At 49.5% G+C, this 17971-nt stretch overlaps 1 protein-coding gene across 3 annotated transcripts in view; it reads left to right on the top strand.

Moving 5' to 3' along the window:
- FHL2 (four and a half LIM domains 2) overlaps positions 1–17971 on the top strand; it is a 68228-nt gene that overhangs the window by 18503 nt on the left and 31754 nt on the right. Inside the window, exons 1-2 of one of the 3 annotated variants that reach the window (XM_044379035.3) lie at positions 13438–13609; positions 13874–14072. The exons of 1 other annotated variant lie outside the window; for it this stretch is intronic. The gene's annotated coding sequence lies outside the window, so the exon portion shown is untranslated. Of the gene's footprint in view, positions 1–13437; positions 13610–13873; positions 14073–14511; positions 14591–17971 lie in introns of those variants that run through there. One more of the 3 variants, XM_026515729.4, reaches the window with a different exon arrangement.

The following is a 17971-nucleotide window of genomic DNA, read 5'->3' on the forward strand; positions in this document are numbered from 1 at the left end:
TACAGTTACCTAAATCAGGAGGCTGAAATTATCTTAGGCTCATCCTCTGTATCTAATCGTCTGTACCAATTTCTACTGATTTGACATCTATCAAATATTCTTGAAACTGCCACCACCTCCCCATTCCTATTACTATCACCCTGCCTTCTTTGAACAGGACCAGCACAGCAGCCTGCAGTCCTAGGTTGGGTTTCCCAGGAGCAGAGTCTTGGAGGAAGTGGGAAAATGGGACAGGGAAGAGGAAGAAGGTACAAAGGACGCGGTTTCAGGCCAAGTGCCAGCCTCAGCCTGATCCCACAGAGATGTCCCTGAGTGTAGACTCTGCCTCAGGTTTGACCCAACTTGAGGAAGGGAGCTGGGCTTTCCCACCTCAGTCAGTCATTGCCAAGGACACACTGGGAGAAGGAGTAAAGGACCCCCAGTAGCCCAAGGGCAGTCCACACAGAAACAGTAAAAGGGATCCAAAGGGACCCAGCGGGGTCTAGGAAGAACACTAATGCCATCTCCTTACACCTCCTAGATAAGCTCGAGGTAGATTTCTATACTTCAGCCAAATTTGTCTACCAAAATCAAAGAACTGCCCAGGTCAGTCTCCCACTTAAACCTTTTCAGTGACTTCCAACCTTTTAGCAGCACTGTGGAAAATGGCTTTCTTCACCATCCTAATAGGTATCAGAATCAGACAGGGGGAGGGCGTCTGTGTTAAAATACACCACGGTCTCCTGAAGATTCATGCTGCATACCAGCTCATTAAGGGCTCTGAGAAGGGCTGCAGTAAAGAAACCTGTTCACTTGTTCAGCCAGGGAATAACCAGCCCTGTCTGACCTTAACTTGAGTGCTTGCTTGTGTGTGTCTTGTGGGAGGTACCCCTTACACACCTCTGTCTGCACACCTGGGTGGGAAGTGCTGGCCTATAGGATAAAGTTCCTCAGCATAGCACGTAAGTTTCTCTGTGGGCTGGCCTCACCTCCTCTCAGCCACATCCCTGACTCTAGTAACACCGAACTGTATCCCAACCCTTGACATATACCTTGACGTGTCACCGGGGCCTTTGTGTCCCATTTTTGCTGTACAACTGAGCTCTCTGTCAAAGCTCAGGTCTATTGACACCTCTTCCAGGAAGCCTTCCTAAGACCCTGTAGCAGGCAGTGTTCTCCAGAGAAACTGAATCATACTATGGAGACTGAGAAGTCCCAAGATCTGCAGGGTGAGTAGACAGACACTTAGGAGAGCCGATGTTTCAGTCTGAGTCCTAAAGCAGGGAAAAAACCTGAGGTTCTAGCTTGAAGGTAGTGGGGCAGAAAAAATTCTCTCTTATTCTGCAGAGAGTCAACCTTTCTGTTCTATGCAGGCCTTCAACTGATTGGATGGGGTCCATCCCATAGGGATGACAACCTGCTTTACTCAGCCTTACTGACTCACATGTCAATCTCGTCCAAAAACACCCTTACAAAAATGCCCAGAATAATGTTTGACCAACTATCTGGGACCCCATGGCCCAGTCAACGTGATGCATGAAGTTAACCATCACAGACCTAAGGGCATTTCTTGTGTTCCCACTGCTTTCTACACATACAATTTCTATTCTTTTTTTTTTTTTTACCTTCCTCACCATTTGTAAGCATACAGTTCAATGTGTTAAGTGTGTTCACATTGTTGTGCGATGGATCTCCAGAACCCCTTCGTCTGGTGAAACTGAAACTCTGTACCCATTCAACAATAATTCCCCATTCCCTTTTCCATCTGCTCCCAGGCCTGGCAGCAACCATTCTTTTTTTTTTTTTTTTTTTTTTTTTTTTTGTCTATGGATTCAACGACTCTAAGATTCTCATGTAAGTGAAACCATTCAGGATTTGTCTGGCTTATTTCATGTAGCTTTAATGTCTTCATAGTTCATCCACGGTGTAGGATGTGTCCTCCTTTCTTTTTAAGGCTGAGTAGTAGTCCATTGTGTGCATACACCAGATCTGGTTTATCCATTGATGGACATGAGGCTGCTTCCTCATTTTGACTACTGTGGGCCATGCTGTTGTGAACACACACGTACAAACATCCCTTCGTGACTCAGCTTTCAATTCTTTGGGATATATACCCAGAACTGGGATACACTTTCCCATCTTAACTCAGACCAGATCTTCTTGGAATCTCATCTTGTCCAAGCTGGCTCGCTCCCTTCCGGTCACACTGGACTTTAAGCTTTGGAAGGGAGGGGCTGAGCTTGATTCATGCTGGCAACATGAGGGTGAATCACTCAGCAAATAACAGTTTCCTGCCCGGGAGTTTCCTTGTGCCCACCCCCCTTCCACCTGATTTCTCTGAGGAGGACATCATGAACTTTCAAGGTCTGAAGAGTCCCACGTTCCAGGATCATTCACAAATTCTCCATTTCAAAGATTAGGATTCTGGGTGAGCTGGGAAAAAGGACTCTAACTAAAACCATGAAGGAAAGACAGGGGCTATTAAGCTGTGTTTGAAAAGAATTGAGAAAAAAAAAAAGTTGCATGTTACACTTTGCTTTCCTTAAAAGTTGCTCTAAATGGGACAGCATTGGTCTTTGATAATACTCTTTCTAAAGTTATGTTTTTATTTTTAAAAGTTATGTCTTAAGACTTTAACTCAAAGACAATACTAGGAAATTACACTGATGGCCTTTAATCTTGTCTACGGTTTAGGACACAGGGGTGGCAGTCTGCCTTAATTTTAGGATCAGCTGTAGTGAGCAAAATGAGAATGAATGAGTCTGAACATCTAAAGGGATGATGGCAATATGCGCACCGTACTCACAGGGGTCCATGTGTAATTCTCCCATGGGCGTTCCCATTACTGTCCCCCCTACTTTCAATTTCATGAGGATTTCATCAACAAGACACAAGTTCGGGACCAAAATGGTGGACAGTTTGTAAATGATGAAATGGCAGTTGGAAACCTGAGGATAAAAGTCTTCTTTGCAGGGTCCCACGACATCTTACCAGAGGTTGGCTTGCTATGCAGCGTGCCACTTCCCAAGAGAACGAGGCATGCTTCTGTCGTGTACATTTTTCAAGCCCTCGACGCTGTGATGGCTGCCTCCTGTGCTTGGCTCTGTAGCCGGTGGGTTTCTAGCCCATCGAATGACTCCCTTCACTGCTCCTGCTGAGTGTTTCAGCATTTCCTTCGTCCTGTAGGGACCCCGCTGGCTGCCAGCATAGCAGAAGCACAAGTCGATACAAGAAGACGCGCATACCGTAAACCTCCCTCTGCTTCCCTGGGCCAAGAAATCCTTCTGGTCTGAGCAAGACAATCCAACGTGTTGGGTTTAGACACCAGCATCAGCTGGCAGTGTCATAATAGGTGACGTGTTTCCCAGAGATGTGCAGTTAGAATAGACTTCAAAAGGCGTCGCCCTCCGAAATCCGCTGGCAGGCAGCTGACCAGCATCCAGAGCATATCCACTGAAGGACTAGCCCTACCAGACACACTCACTTGGGCTGTGTGGCCCCGGGTCTGTTTGGGGTTATTTCCCTCGTCAGGGCACACGCCATTATTGTCAGGACCAAGAAAGGAGGCAGACAGGCCCAGCTTCTAGAAGCTGGAGGAGTGGCCTGGGTTTAAAACTTCTCAGGTCTCCTTCCAGCTGGCAAGCTGCTTCTGCTTGGGAGACGAAACTCGGATGCCGCCGGGACACTTTCCTGTGTCCTGACCCTGGTGTGAACATTCATCTCTGGGCTCGGCCTCCCGAATCACACAGGCGGCTCCCAGCCCCACCGGGGGGCACACGGTCATTCCGGGGTCCCCACCCCAACCTGGGAACCAGGCCAGGGATCCTGGCATTCCTCATCCTCTGGAATGTCCCTTCATTCTGGTTAACTTGGCCTCAAGCCCTTGTGGTAGGAATGAGGCAGGAGTCGGCTTGTTCTCCCAGCAGAGACACCGGGGAAGGCTCCTGCCTGCCGAGCTGTGGCTTTGCTACCTGCTCCCACGGAGGAGTGGAGCCGCGTGCCTTTCCAGTCCACTCCAGGGGAGTCCACGCTGGACCAGAGGCAGCTCCTGGGTGACTCTGCTATCACCCCCCTGCCTCCCCTTTCTGGGACCAAGAGCCTTGACCATAACATCACATTACCTAGGGCGTGGCATAAACAGGCCTCTCTAGAGAGTGCTCTATTCGAGAGAGTAGCGGACTGAACGGGAACTTTTGCTAGTCCTACACACATTGCCTTGAACAACTCTTGAACAGAGCGTGCAATTCACCGTCACCGCAGGGGCTGGCCTAAGAAGATCCCACCTGCCCTTCCCTGCTTCGCTCCCTTGCTGGGCTTGTAAGGCCGTGGCCGCACTCCGAACGGCCGAAGCTGAGCGTGCAGCTAGCTCATGGAGAGTTTGGGGGTAACTGCAGCTTCTTCCTCTGAAACCATTCCCGACTTCCAGGGACTAGTAGCCTGAGCCTTATTTACTCACATGAATTAACCAGCCAAGTGCCGGCCCCTTGCTTATTTCCCAGGTGGAAGGAAGCCTGCTTTTACCGTCTCTTTCTTCTTCTCTGCCTCACTTTTCTGTTTTCTTACAGACGGTGTCCTTTCATTCTCACTGGCACTATTTTTCCCAGCAGGCCTCTGTGGCCCCTTCTCTCTGTCCCAAAGCTTTGCTGCAGAGACATTCTCCTCCTTTGAGCCACAGCCCCACTCTGCCTCCTTGGCCTGCAGGGAGGCGTCCTGCACTGGTGGGGGCTGCCGCAGGCTCTCCTGGTCTCCCCTGCACCAGTGCTCTGCCCCCCGCCGCGCTATGTGGGGTGCAGAGCCCCCTAAAACCACGTCTCCTCCTAGAGTCTGAGACAGAAAGAAGAAAGGAGTCTTCAAAGACTCTTTATCTAAAGCCACAACCACCGCACTTTCTTACACAAAAAATGCCACCATATCAGCCGTCAAAAACAGAAGAAAGGCAGAAAGAAAAGAAAACATCTGTTGTAACAGTGATAACGAATGATAGCTCTTCCGGACCCTGCATTCCAGAATCCGGGATGTCAAGTTTACATTCATCGACTATCAGCCCGATCAGTTCGCTCAAGCAAGGACTCTGTCGCCCCGCCACGTGTGCCTGCCCCTTGCAAGGGAACAGGAGACACCCTCCAAAGTAAAGGAGTCCTCAGACCAAGCCCACCTGGCCATGTGAAAGGGTACTTCTCCCCAGCGAAAGCGTGATTCTGCAAGAGCAGGGTGCTGGTCCCCATCTTGGCCAGGGATGTGCGAGTCAAAACTAGGACCGCATGGCTTAGAAAGCTGCACGGTCGTCTCTGGGAGTGTGGATGGGCGCTGTGAAGGCAAGTACAACCTTATGAATCTGGTCTGCCTTTGGGAAGGACTATCCACCAGCAGTATGAGTGAGTGAGGGAAATAGACCAGTTTTTCTCTCCGAGTGACTCCACCATTAAACAGATATGGTTCAAAAGGGATGAGCTGTGTGCACCTACGTGGGCCCATCTCTGTAGCCCGCTGATCGCAAGCCCCGCTTTGGGGGTGAGGACGCCCCTCTCGAGGGCTACAGCAGAGCTGTCCCGCTAAAGAGGCTCCAGCAATTAGACCTGCTTTGACAAGTGGCCCACCGGACACACTCACGTGGCGGCAGAGAACAGAACACCGGTCTCCCTGGGAGACACAAGCTTTGTGTTGCAATCTCCCGTCTGTACAGACAGACTGTCTTAAAGCATTTAGTAGCGAACCAGGCATGCCCCAGCCCCAATTTTAAGACGTGAATTCACTACATTTAGTTTGCTAAAGATGAAGGCGGTGGCTTCCGCTGACATGACCACTTCCAGGTCGTCCCTCAGGGAGCTGCTTTCTGCACGTCCCTCAGGGCCCAGGCGGGAGTGGCAGGGGCAGGTGTGGAGCAGCAGGCGCCTCCTCGGGAAGAGCTAGACTCTCAGGGGCAGAAGCGCTACCCCAGGAAGGTCCACGGGTTGACCCCCTGCGGGCTGATTTCAGCTGCATAGGGCACCTGCCGGATGTACTCCTGCAGAAAGAGCAGCTCCTGGCTCCCATCCCCCGCTGCCTGAGAGGACAGGCCCCCCACTCCGCTTTCTTTTTTTTTAAGGTTTTATTTATTTATTAGTCAGAGAGAGACAGAGCAAAAGAGAGAGTGAACATACTCAGGGGGAGCGGCAGGCAGAGGGAGAAGCAGGCTTTCTGCTGAGCAAGGAGCCAGATGTGGGACTCGATCCCAGGACCCTGGGATCCTGACCTGAGCCAGAGGCAGACACTTAACCGACTGAGCAGCCCAGGCGTCCCTCCACTGCGCTTTAATGCAAGTGCTTGCAAGTCGGATCTCCGTGCAAAGCCCAGATAACCGAACTGCCCAAATGGGCAATAGGGTTGATTTGTTTGGTTTAGGTAGGCCCATATGAGCCCTTGTATGGCAGCCCTATTTTGGTTTAGGCATTTTCACGATACCTGAATTGAATTCAGTGAATACTGACCGAGTTGCAGAGAATATAAAAATGAATGTGTCCATCCTTGTCCAGAAGGGGCTCCCACTCTTTCCTTTGTTGTCATAAACAAGGGAAAGATGGGACAGTATGGAATGGTCAAAAGACAGGGGTAGGGATGGTACTCCTTGCAGCCTTCCCAGGGGAGATACTTTGTGTTTCAGGAGTTCTCGGGGCAGAACAGAGTGTGGAAAGCCATCTTTGCTCAGGGGAGGAGGCGGAGCATGAGGGAGTCAAGAGACCGGGTGGAAAGGGGTCTCAAGGACCTCCCGACTTACGTGGGAAGCCCCTGTTCTCCTGACTTGATGACTTTCCAAACATACTCTTCAAAACAGAAAACCTCCAAGCATTTCCTTCCTCTGCTTTCAGCCCAACCTGGAAACTCGAGGGACCGGTGACAATATAGGGAAGTAGGCATGCCACACAGACAGGGTGGGAGACAGAACTGGGTCCCTAAAACGGTAACAAGATCAGGGAGCCAGGTTGTGGTAAGGCCATCTGCAAGAGGAAAGCGTAATTTCAGATTATTGAAACGAAACCAGAGAAAGACAGGGGAAGGGCGGGAGGGAAGAAGGAAGGAAAGAGAGAGAGAATGGGAGAGAGGGAGAGAAAGAGGAAGACAGCCAGGCAGGAAGGAAGCAAGGAAGGGAAAGGAAGAGGCACTTACTGAGTTTAAAGACAGCTAAGGAACAATTTGGGTATCTGACAGTGTTTTGCCCCTGGAGCCCCTCCATCCCTCCAGGAGGCAATGACGAATCTGGAACAGTTACAGAGTCATTCCTCAGCATCTCTAACTGGGCAGAAGTTTCCAAAAATATGTGTGCGGTTAGGATGGGCCAGAATTTGAAAAGATTCTTTGGGGGGCAAATAGTACTGCCAGGATCCAGCGAAGGTCAGACATTTTAGGAAATCTTTTCCTGGTTCCCAGCAGTCAAGGACCGTTGCAGTGCTGTCCCACAAAGCCTGGCGGTCCCAGGAAGCTCTCTCGTGACTCTCAGGCCCCACGTTAAAGCACCTTCTGAAACACTTGTGTTTTTAGGAGAACATAAAGCAACATAAAATACAGCTATTTGTCACCCACAAACGTCACATACCACGCTGCACAATCATTTCTTTTTTTCTTTTTTCTTTTAAATTTTTTATTGTTATGTTAGTCACCATACAGTGCATCCTTAGTTTTTGATGTAAAGCTCCATGATTCATTGTTTGCGTATAACACCCAGTGCTCCATGCAATACGTGCCATGCACAATCATTTCTATGGCAGGAGACACTTTGGAAATTTTTCAGGGATTGATTAACTATAAAAATAACTTCAAGAAGGATTACGTAATTTCAAATAACCCTTCAACGTGAGAAGAGGGGCCATCCTTTGTTTCAGAGGTTAAGTAAAGAGGACACGCACGGGTGGCGGGTGGCACGCACATACAGCCCGGCAGGTGCGCCTGGGCTGGAGCCCCGTCCTTTCCGCCCCTCCTGGCAGCCCGGGCTCTTCCTAGCTAGACCACTGGATTTTCTGTTAAGGACCCTAATCAAAGTGGAAATAGCACAGAGAAGACTTGAGTGGCAGGGAGGGCGCACTGGGGATTTTAAAGTTGCGGTGCTCATTCATAAAGTTAATTCACAATGAATACTTGTGACTTCACTGTAGTTCAAATCTCACATTCTGAGAACCAAGTGGGCATGAGATGCTCCCATTTCAGGGCCTCCAGGAAGAACTGGCAGAGGCCACCGGGAAAAGCACTTCAGGGATTGTAGGGAAGCAAACACGGTTCATTCAACACAGAATGTTGCTAGGTTTGCGCAGGCCTCGGACACTTACACTTCCTTTCAATGGGTTCTGGAAGAGCGGACAGAGGAAAAACAGAGTAAAACTGTTGGCAAACAGAGAAGTGACTGGGTTACTGCAGAAAAGGGCTGAAATCAGAGACACAAAGGTCTCAGAGAAGCAGCAAACATTTCCAGGGCCCACATGAGAAATTGTTTTCATCTGAAACAGTCCAGCAGCATTTCCTGATCCACGACTGGCCTCTGCGCCTCACAGGAACGAACCGCAGTGTGAATGGTTTCGTTTTATTGGCCGCGAGGCTGCCAAACAGAACCCTTCTTAAATGAGTTATCAAAGCCACGACGGAAACTTGCATGAAATACTCCAGACCAGCTTTAACCAATGATGGCAAACTCAGAAAATCATGGAGTTGTGTGTGGATTTGGCTCGAAGTCAGACATGTTTTGAGGTTTTGAACACTGTGACTATTTGCATCCATTAAATCAGTTTGGAAAAAGAGAGAACAAAGAACCGGGATATGGAAACTCTGTGTCTTAAGAAAAAGCCAAGCTTCCCCCCTCCCCAATCAGAGCAAGGCTGGGGGGCGGGGGGAGAAGGAAAAGAGTTTGTGTCTCCTGAAGGGCTAGGTTTTTCCTGAAAGTCTTAACAGGCACAGGGGCAACATCTGGGCGCCTATGAGAACACAGCTGTAAACCAGACCAAATTCCTTTGGTTTGCTCCAGGGGACATGGAGGTGCCCGAGCTCCCAAGCTCAGGGGCACAGGCAGGTGAATGCCCTGCCTGCACGGTCATCTCTGTTAGAAATGTTCCCTCTCCATTCAGGCAAATCCTGCTTTAAAAAAGTGAGCCAGGGGTCTGAGCCAGCATACTGAGGTGCTGCTGTGTCATAGGGAGGCATGCACAGACCTGCCCCTCACCCCGCTCCCTTCCCAGGAACAGAGCAAGAACTCAGGTCTTACCGCCAGCTTTTATGATCTTAGACACTCACCCTCCAACCATCTGAGGCAATTAAGAATGATTACCTCTGAATCAACGGCAAATCTTCCAACAGCTTCCTGCCCACGGTTTGAGTGGGCAGAACTGCCTGTGAGAAGTTCTGCTTCTGAAATGGGAGGAGTGCTGTAAAAATCCTCATTGAAATTGTCAGTTAGGGTAAGGGACATAGGGAGGTCTTGAACTTCTGCCTGTTTTCATGTGTTCCCTTTCTTCCTGGTGCTGGTGAGGTCTCCTAGTACCCTCGAGGTGGCCACGGTCAGGAGGAGACCCCGGGCTGACCACCCCCTCTCCCACCTGCTCCCCCACCACCAGAGCTGACCACACTTCTGGAAGCTGTGCCTTCCTCTCTGGCCCTCTCGGAGGAGAGAATTAGGTTTCAGCATTTGTACCACTGAAACACAGGCTGCTAGGATTTGCCTTTAAGTTTTCTACTTTGTGCTTCCCTCCCATGAAGTATCCCACGGAGTAATACTTGCCATTGGATTTGAGAGTTCATTTCTACCTGTGCTTCCCTCCGGTGAAGTACCTGGCAGAGTAAGTAATGCTTGTAATTGAATTTTAGAGTTCCAGAGGCCTGTCTGTGTTCAGTGTATCTGTTTCTACTTCCCCAACCCCCCTAGAAACTAACATCTGGGTTTCTGGTAAATTACTGAGTCCAGAGTTGGAATCAGTAGGGAGTATTTTACCTCAAGGTACTATTAGTCATTACCTACAGGGCTTGTTAAAACACAGGGAATGTTTTACTTCTAATCAGTGTCTGGGTAATCCTGATGCTGCTGGCCCTGGACCACACTTCGAGAACCACTGGCCTATGCCACAGAGCCTTCCCTTTTTTTCCCTGCTTCTTGTTACCCCATTCCTGAAACCACCCCCCATAAAAGAGGAAGAAGTCAGGGTGATGCTGGCTGGTGAGGGAATTACAGAATTGAAATGAATAAGAGAAGTTTGAATTGCTTGAATTATCTATCAGAGTTGCCTCTATGCCTTCCCAGGAAATATAATTTCTTAATTTCTTTTCTTCCACAAATTAACCTTTTATCCATAGCAGAGAATTTTTCTGTCAAAAAAACAATCTTTTACCTTTAGAATACAATCTCAACTTTAATCCTTCCTTCTGATGAGAATTAAGTCTCTTTCCTTCCTTTTTTATTGAGATATAATGAACATATAATATTATGTTAGTTTCAGGTGCACACCATGGTGATTTGATAATTGTAGATATTGCTAAATGATCGCCACAATAAGTCTAGTTAACATCTATCACAGTTACATTTTTTTCTTGCGGTGAGAGCTTTTACAATCTACTCTCTTAGCAACTTTCAAATATGCAAAACTGTGTTATTAGCTCTAGTTACCATGCTGTACATACCTCCCCAGGACTGAGTTATTTTATAACTGGAAAATTGTACCTTTCACCACCTTCACATTTCCTTCTTATTCTGAATTCATCTTCCCTTTACTGTCAAACAAAATACCATGGAATAAAAGCTAATATTTACTGAGGCCCTACTATGTGCCAAGGACTATACTAACACTGCTTTGTGGTTTACATGAGTCATCTCAAAGGATCCTCTCAAGAATTTTGCAAAGTATATGTTATTCACCCATTTTACATATGAGTGGATTGAAGGTTAGGGAGATTTTGTGGTTGCCTGAGGCCACCTCAGTAAATCCTAGGTAGGACAGGGATTCAAATCCAGACCTGATTCCAGAGAGCAAGTTATATCGTCATAGCATTCTATTTTCTATAATATTCTATCTGCTATACTATAGAATAATCAATTACAAAATGAAAGACTTGCCACATATTAAACAAGTCTTCTGTGATCCATCCATTCATTCAGTATCTGTTTTAATTAAGCACATACTATGTGCCATGCGCTATAGTTAGGCCCTGCAAATACAATGGTATAAAAGATAGAATGTTTCAAAATACATTTTACCATCCTGCCTTTTAAAAATATATTTTATTTTATTTGAAAGATTTTATGTATATATTTATTTGAGAGAGAGAGAGAGAACGAGTGCATAAGCACGCAGGGGAAGGAGCAGAGGGAGAGGGATACACAGACTCCCCGCTGAGCACAAGCCTGAAGCAGGGTTTGATCCCAGGACCCAGACATCTCGACCTGAGCTGAAATCAAGAGTCCAACGTTCAACCTACTGAGCCGCCCAGATGCTCCTAAAAATTTGTTTTTTAAAAGATTTTATTTATTTATTTGAGAGAGAGAGTGAGCATGAGCAGGGGGAGGGGAAGCTGGAGAGGGAGAAAAAGAATCTTCCAGCTGACTCCCCACTGAGCGAGGAGCCCACAAGGGCTCCATCCCAGGACCCTGAGATCATGACCTGAGCCAAAGGCAGACTCTTAACCAACTGAGCCACCCAGGCACCCCAAAAATTTAATTTAAAAATAGTTTGTCTTTTGATTTAAATTGTTCCCAAAAGTATGTACCATTCAGCTCAGAACTATATTCCTCCTGCCTCTATTTCTAGCAAACTTCCTTGATTTTCTATAAAGTCTGTTTAACAAACTTGTTTCCTATTTGTCTTAAAGGAGCATGTGTTGCTTTAATTTTTAAAATATTTTTATATTTTATTTTTATTTATTTATTTTTAAAGATTTTATTTATTTATTTGACAGAGAGAGAGACAGCCAGCGAGAGAGGGAACACAAGCAGGGGGAGTGGGAGAGGAAGAAGCAGGCTCCCAGCAGAGGAGCCCGATGTGGGACTCGATCCCATAACGCCGGGATCACGCCCTGAGCCAAAGGCAGACACTTAACGACTGAGCCACCCAGGCGCCCCTAAAATATTTTTATTTTTTGAATGAATGATATATTTATGTAGCTCAAAATTTAAAAGAAACAAAAGAGTAAAGAGTGAAACTAATCTTCCTTCCACTCCTGGCCCCAGCTCCCCACATCTCCCCAGAGGCAACCACTATTATATGTATACATTGTCTTCCTCCCTTCCTTTCTTAATACAAATATTTGGTTACTAGCTACTTTTCTTTCCATAGACAGAACTTGGAGATCATGCCAAATCAATAAATATAGTTACCTTGTTCTTTCTAACAGCTGCATATAGAAATAACTGTAAAATGTACCAAACAATATTTAACTAGTCCCTGTTGTTGAACATATAACATGCTCCAATATTTTGCTATTATGAAGAATTCCACAAGGCTTACTCTTGTATGTATATCAATTTACACATGAGCACGTCTATCTGTAAGATAATTTCCTGTTAAGGGGAAACGCTGGGTCAAAGTCAAATGGTATGTGCATTTGTACTTTAAAAAATGTTCCATTACAGAATTTTTCAAGCACTACAAAAGGAAAGAGACTAGTAGAATGAACCCCCACACACCCATCGCCCAGCTTCCAGTTACCATTAATCCATGGTGGATACTCTTTTATATATTGGCCCTATTCATTCCCCCACCTCAAATTATTTTGCAACAATTTCAGACATAATGTTATCTCATTGGTAAATATTCTGGCTCTATTTCTGAAAGCTAAGGGCTTTAAGAATATGTGCGTGCGTGTGTGTACTATTTCATTATCACACCTAAAATAAATTCATAATAACTTATCAATGTCATCCACTGCCTTGTTAGTGTCACACTTCCCCAGACTGTCTCATGAAAATTTATTTTTGAAATAGTGTGCTCTTTGTTCCAGCAGCTATTCAAGTCCATCCTATTCATTGCTGCTCCTTAAGTGTTTTGATTTTCCCTCAGCTCTCTCTCTCTCTCTTGTTCTCTCTGGAAGATGGTTCTGTCACCTGCAACTATACAGACAACACGTCTAGATAACTGTCAGCGGGAAGAGGCTTGTCTACACAGGCTTTGCTCAAGATACTGACCTGCTTTGACTATGGGTGGGAGTGCAGGTCTGGAGCCCATACTTTCGTCCTTGGAGAGAACCTGTCAGGTTCAGGGAGGAATGGGGGAAGGAAGGCTGGATTCCCCACATCCAGCTCTGTCTGGGTTCACTGCTGTAACCCATCTCGGCCCTCTGGAGGGCAACGGAGTGACTGGTGGGATGAGGGGCATGTCCTGTCCTGTAAGCTACTCGCAGGGTTTTGCCATCTGACAGACTCCAGGTCAAATCTCAGCTGGCCTTGAGCAAATCTCTCTGAGCTGAAATTTCCTCACCTTAACACTGGGGTATTAATCCTTAGCTTCAAGGGGTGAGAAGCAAAGGATATCACATGCGGGGCTCGTGCTCAATGAGTGTAGCTTATAGGACTCTCAAGATCTGTGATTCCATGATGGAGACCCACAGAGTCTCGAATAGCCCCAGACACTGAGCGTCAACCAAGAGAGAAGAAGCCCGTAGCTCTTCCTTCTCTGAGGCCCACTGCTTGGTAAATATAACATGTCTGCCCACGGTATTCCTGCTCTCTCCCGCTGCTGTCCTCGCATCAGCCCATCTTCTCCCGGGGGGGGGGGGGGGGGGGGGGGGCAGGGAAGGCTGGCCACCCACTCAAGAGCAAGCATTTCTACCCCGATGCCCCCTTTCTTGCGGGTGCAGGGGTGCATCCGTCCCTGCTAAGTGTGGGCTGCCCGCGCAGGGGCTGCGCTTCCGGGAGGCACTCTCTCCAGCTCACCTTTGTTTTCTCGCCCCGAAGGGAACAACAGAACGTCTAAACAGCCCCCTGGCCCCTGCCTAGCGGAACAAAGAACCTGGCACGATCCATTCTCTCTGGCCATCTGCTCGGCTCCTTTCGTGACCGAGAGGGGTCTGCGGGGTAAGGCGGAAAAGCCCACGGCGCAGATACATCCCAGACGCCGGCCTCCTGCCCCTGCAAGACCGGATCGGCGGTCCCCGTAAGGCAGCCCACCCCCACCCGTTCTCAGGCTTCAGCTGGCGTCGCGTTCCCCGGACCCGGGTGGAGAGTGAGGGCGTGGGGAGACCCCTGCCACTGCGCCCCGGCGTGGGGAGACCCTGGTGGCAGCCGTGGCGGCCCGCGCGCGGCCCTTGCCCCCACTCGGCCCTGTGAGCCCATGCCAGGGACGGAGCCCCGGTAACCCCGCGCCTTAGAGACCCGGGGGTATCGGAGCCCCAGGCGCACAAGAGTCGGGGTCCGCGAGCGCCCCGGCCACCGGGAGGCGGACGGGCGCCCTCCCCCGCGCCCCCACGCCGCGGCCCGCGCGCCGAGCCCGCGCCGCCGGCGTCTCGGAGGCGTGCGTCTCCTTATATGGTCAAATGACACGGCGGGGGTTCTCGCGGGCGGGAGCCGCCGCGCTCCACCCGGCCGGCCGCCCCGCCGCAGCCCCGCGCCGCCGTCGCCCCGGGACGCCCGCCCGCCGCCCGCCCGGTCCCCAGAGCCCGCCCGCGCCGCGCGGTGAGTGCCCTCCGCCCGCGCCCCCCGCGGGAAGCCGACACCTTGGGGACCCGGGGTGGGGGGAGGCTAGCCGCGGAAGAGCCGGGAAGACTGGAGCCGAGGCGTGGGGGACACCCGGGAGAGGGGAGCGAAGATGCGGGGGAGACCCCGGGAAAGGGGGACCGAGCCGAGGGGGCGCCCCGGGGGGAGGGAGCGGAACCGTGGGGGACACCTGGGGAGGAGGAGCCAGGCCTTGGGAGGCGACCCGGAGACCGGGGAGCCGAGATGCGGGGGAGACCCGGGAGAGGGAAACTGAACCTTGGAGAGATCTGGGGAGAGGGGAGCATAGCTGCGGGGTGACCCCGGGCAGAGGGGAGCAGAACCGTGAGGACACCTGGGAGAGGGGAACAAAACCGTGGGTTACCCAGAGAGAGGGGAGCGGAGCCGCGCGGGAGACCCCGAGAAAAGCCGGGTCGAGGAGAGCAGAATTGTGGGGACATCGGGGAGAAGGGATCCTAGCCTTGGGCAAGACCCAGGCAGAGGGGAGCAGAACCGTGGGGATACCTGAGAGAGGGGAGCGTAGCTGCGGGGTGACTCCGGGAGAGGGGAGCAGAACCGTGGGGGATACCCGGGGAGAGGGGCACGGAGTCGCAGGGGAGACCCCGAGAAAGGCGGGGAGAAGGGAGCAAGGTAGAAGGAGGACACCTGGGAGGGGAGATCGAACCTTGGGGGAGCGCAGGAGAGGGAAGTTGAGCCTTGGGCAGCTGAGCCTCGGGGAGAAGGGACCCAAGCCTTGGAGGAGACCGGAGGGAAAGGGAGCTGAACCATGTTGGGGAGAGCCGGGGGGGGGGGGGGGGGGGGGCGCTATAGGCAGAAGGGACCCGCCGCCCCTTGCCAGGAAGGAAGACCGAGTCCCAGCGAGTCCTGGCCAGGCAGGTCACCACGGGGTGGGAGCAGGGTCACTGCCACCCACGGGAGAGCCCTGGGCAAAGGCTGGCCGCCGGTCCCAGTGCGGGGAGGTGACCGCCCCTGCCCTCCCTGGGGACCAAGACTTGGGAGTGTGAGCGAGTTGTCCCAGCGGCGAGCAACACGGTTGCCATCTGCCTGTGGGGGTGTCCGGGGCACTCCCCTGCGGTCCAAAGATGTGGAGCTCCCGATGTGGCCTCAGGCATTGACTCGGGTAGAACTTAAAAGACTGAACTATCAGATTTTAAAATGTGGGCTTATTTTAAACGAGAAAAATTCTGATCCTCCTTAGCGGTACCCGGGTGCTATTTTAGCATACCTGAAATTTTGGGAAGAAATGTTAAATGTTGTTTCCTGTTTAAATTAAGAATCAATCATGCTTCTTTTCAGATCCCGGTTTGGGTTTCCGTTAACTAGTCTAACCCAGGTTAAATGAAATGTATACTGTTGCCTTCCATAATGTGCACTTACGTGTGCACTGCCTTGCACTTATTTTGGGAGGTAATAAATCACAGCTGGGGCTCCTAAGCAGGAGAACTGTGTTCGAAACACAAGGCCATATGGAGCTTTGGCACTAGTTCTGCTTACCTGTGTTTTAATATGTTAGAGGGGGAAAGCTCTGATATCCTGAGGGTGATTTACACCGAACATTTCAGGCAAGTCTTAGAAGTACAAGGACTTCTAGCCTGATGATTAAACGCCCATAGAACCAAACTCAATGAAGAACATTTCAGTTGTGCATTTATGTAAAATATTTTTCACAGTGTTTTCCTCTGAATTCCGAAGGATTATCACTTAATACATTTGACCCTCGAACAACATGGGGGTTAGGGATGCTGACCCCCCCCCAGTGCAGTTGAAAATCCAAGTATAACTTTTTACCCGCCCAAAATTTAATCACGGTTGACTGGAAACCTTACCGATCACATACATTTAGTCAACACGTATTACATATGTTATATGTATTGTACACTGTATTCTTACAATAAAGTAAGCTTGAAAAAAGAAAGCATTATTCAGAAAATCATCAGAGAAAATACATTCACAGTACTGTATTTATGCAAAAAAATCTACATGTAAGTGGACATAGTTCAAACCCGAGTTGCTGGAGTGCCAACTGTATACAGAATTGGGTTTCCACAGAGGTTATTATCATTCCATGCTTTAAATTGCTTTTCACACAGCAGCATATTCATAAGGGCTAAATCGGCTTATTATAGACCAGGCACTGTTTTGGGCACTTACATTCACAGTCTCATTTAATCCTCACAGATATGCTATTAGACAGGTGGGAGAGGCTAGTGGGCATGTGTGGCTGGAGCAAGGCTGCCTGACTTCACATGCCTCCACATCTAGCTGTGCAACCTTAACTGAGTCACCTAATCCCTGGTACCTCAGTTTCTTCAGCTGGGAAACAGAGAGGCGATCGTGGCTTGAAGGGGTGTCATCAAGCCTGCACATCATAAGTAGTATACATATCGATATCATCCTTGTCTTTGCGGAGGAACTGAAGCACAGAGAGATCAAAGTAACTTGTTCAAGCTTTCCCAGCCCGTATGTGGTGGCCCTTTGATCTGACCCCAGGCAGCGTGACTGGAGAGGCTGAGTTCCCATCACTAAAGTACTGGGGTCATACCTGAATACTTCAAGGAGGCCTTCTGATGCATAGTTTGGCCCACAGTCGCTTGTTAAACCACCTCCGGTACTGAAAGAAGTCTGAGCTACAGACAAACAGAGCCTTATAGGAGATTGAAAAATAGTCAGGCTGGACATCAGGAGGCCTGGGTTCCTTTTTTTAAAATAAATTTATTTGAGAGAGAGAGAGAGAACAAGGGGAGGGAGGAGCAGAAGGAAAGGGAAAGGATCTTAAGCAGACTCCACACCCAGCACAGAGCCCCATGAAGGGCTTAATCTCATGACCCTGAGATCATGGCCTGAGCTGAGATCAAGAGTCAGGTGCTTAACTGACTGAGCCACCCAGGCGCCCTAGGAGGACTGGGTTCTATCCCTGTTCTGCATCTAAGGATTTATTACCCAGCCCCTGGGGCTAGGACTGCTTCATTTGTCAACAAGGGGGCTGGAGTAGGTAAGCTTCTCTCTGCCCCAGATGCCATGAGATAAAAAGCTCCTTGAGCTTGAGTGAACAAAAAAGATATTGGATAATTCCTGTGTAGTTTTATTATGAGAATTCCATCAAAGCCCATTATCACATGGAATCATACTGAGAAGCCACTTCCTAAACATGACCAACTTGAGCAAAATGCCCAGGCTCTTCTCTAGTGACCAAGAACCTGGTCTTCCAGGAGACCAAGCAGGCATTGTGACTTTGGGGTGGAGTCACCAGGTGCTTCTATAGTCCTGAATTGTGGATTTCGACTTTGGGCCCTATGATGGTGAACTTTATGTCAGCTTGACTGGGCTGCAGGATGTCTAGAC

Source organism: Ursus arctos, unplaced genomic scaffold (assembly GCF_023065955.2).
Source record: "Ursus arctos isolate Adak ecotype North America unplaced genomic scaffold, UrsArc2.0 scaffold_8, whole genome shotgun sequence".
NCBI classification, from domain to species: Eukaryota; Metazoa; Chordata; class Mammalia; order Carnivora; family Ursidae; genus Ursus; species Ursus arctos.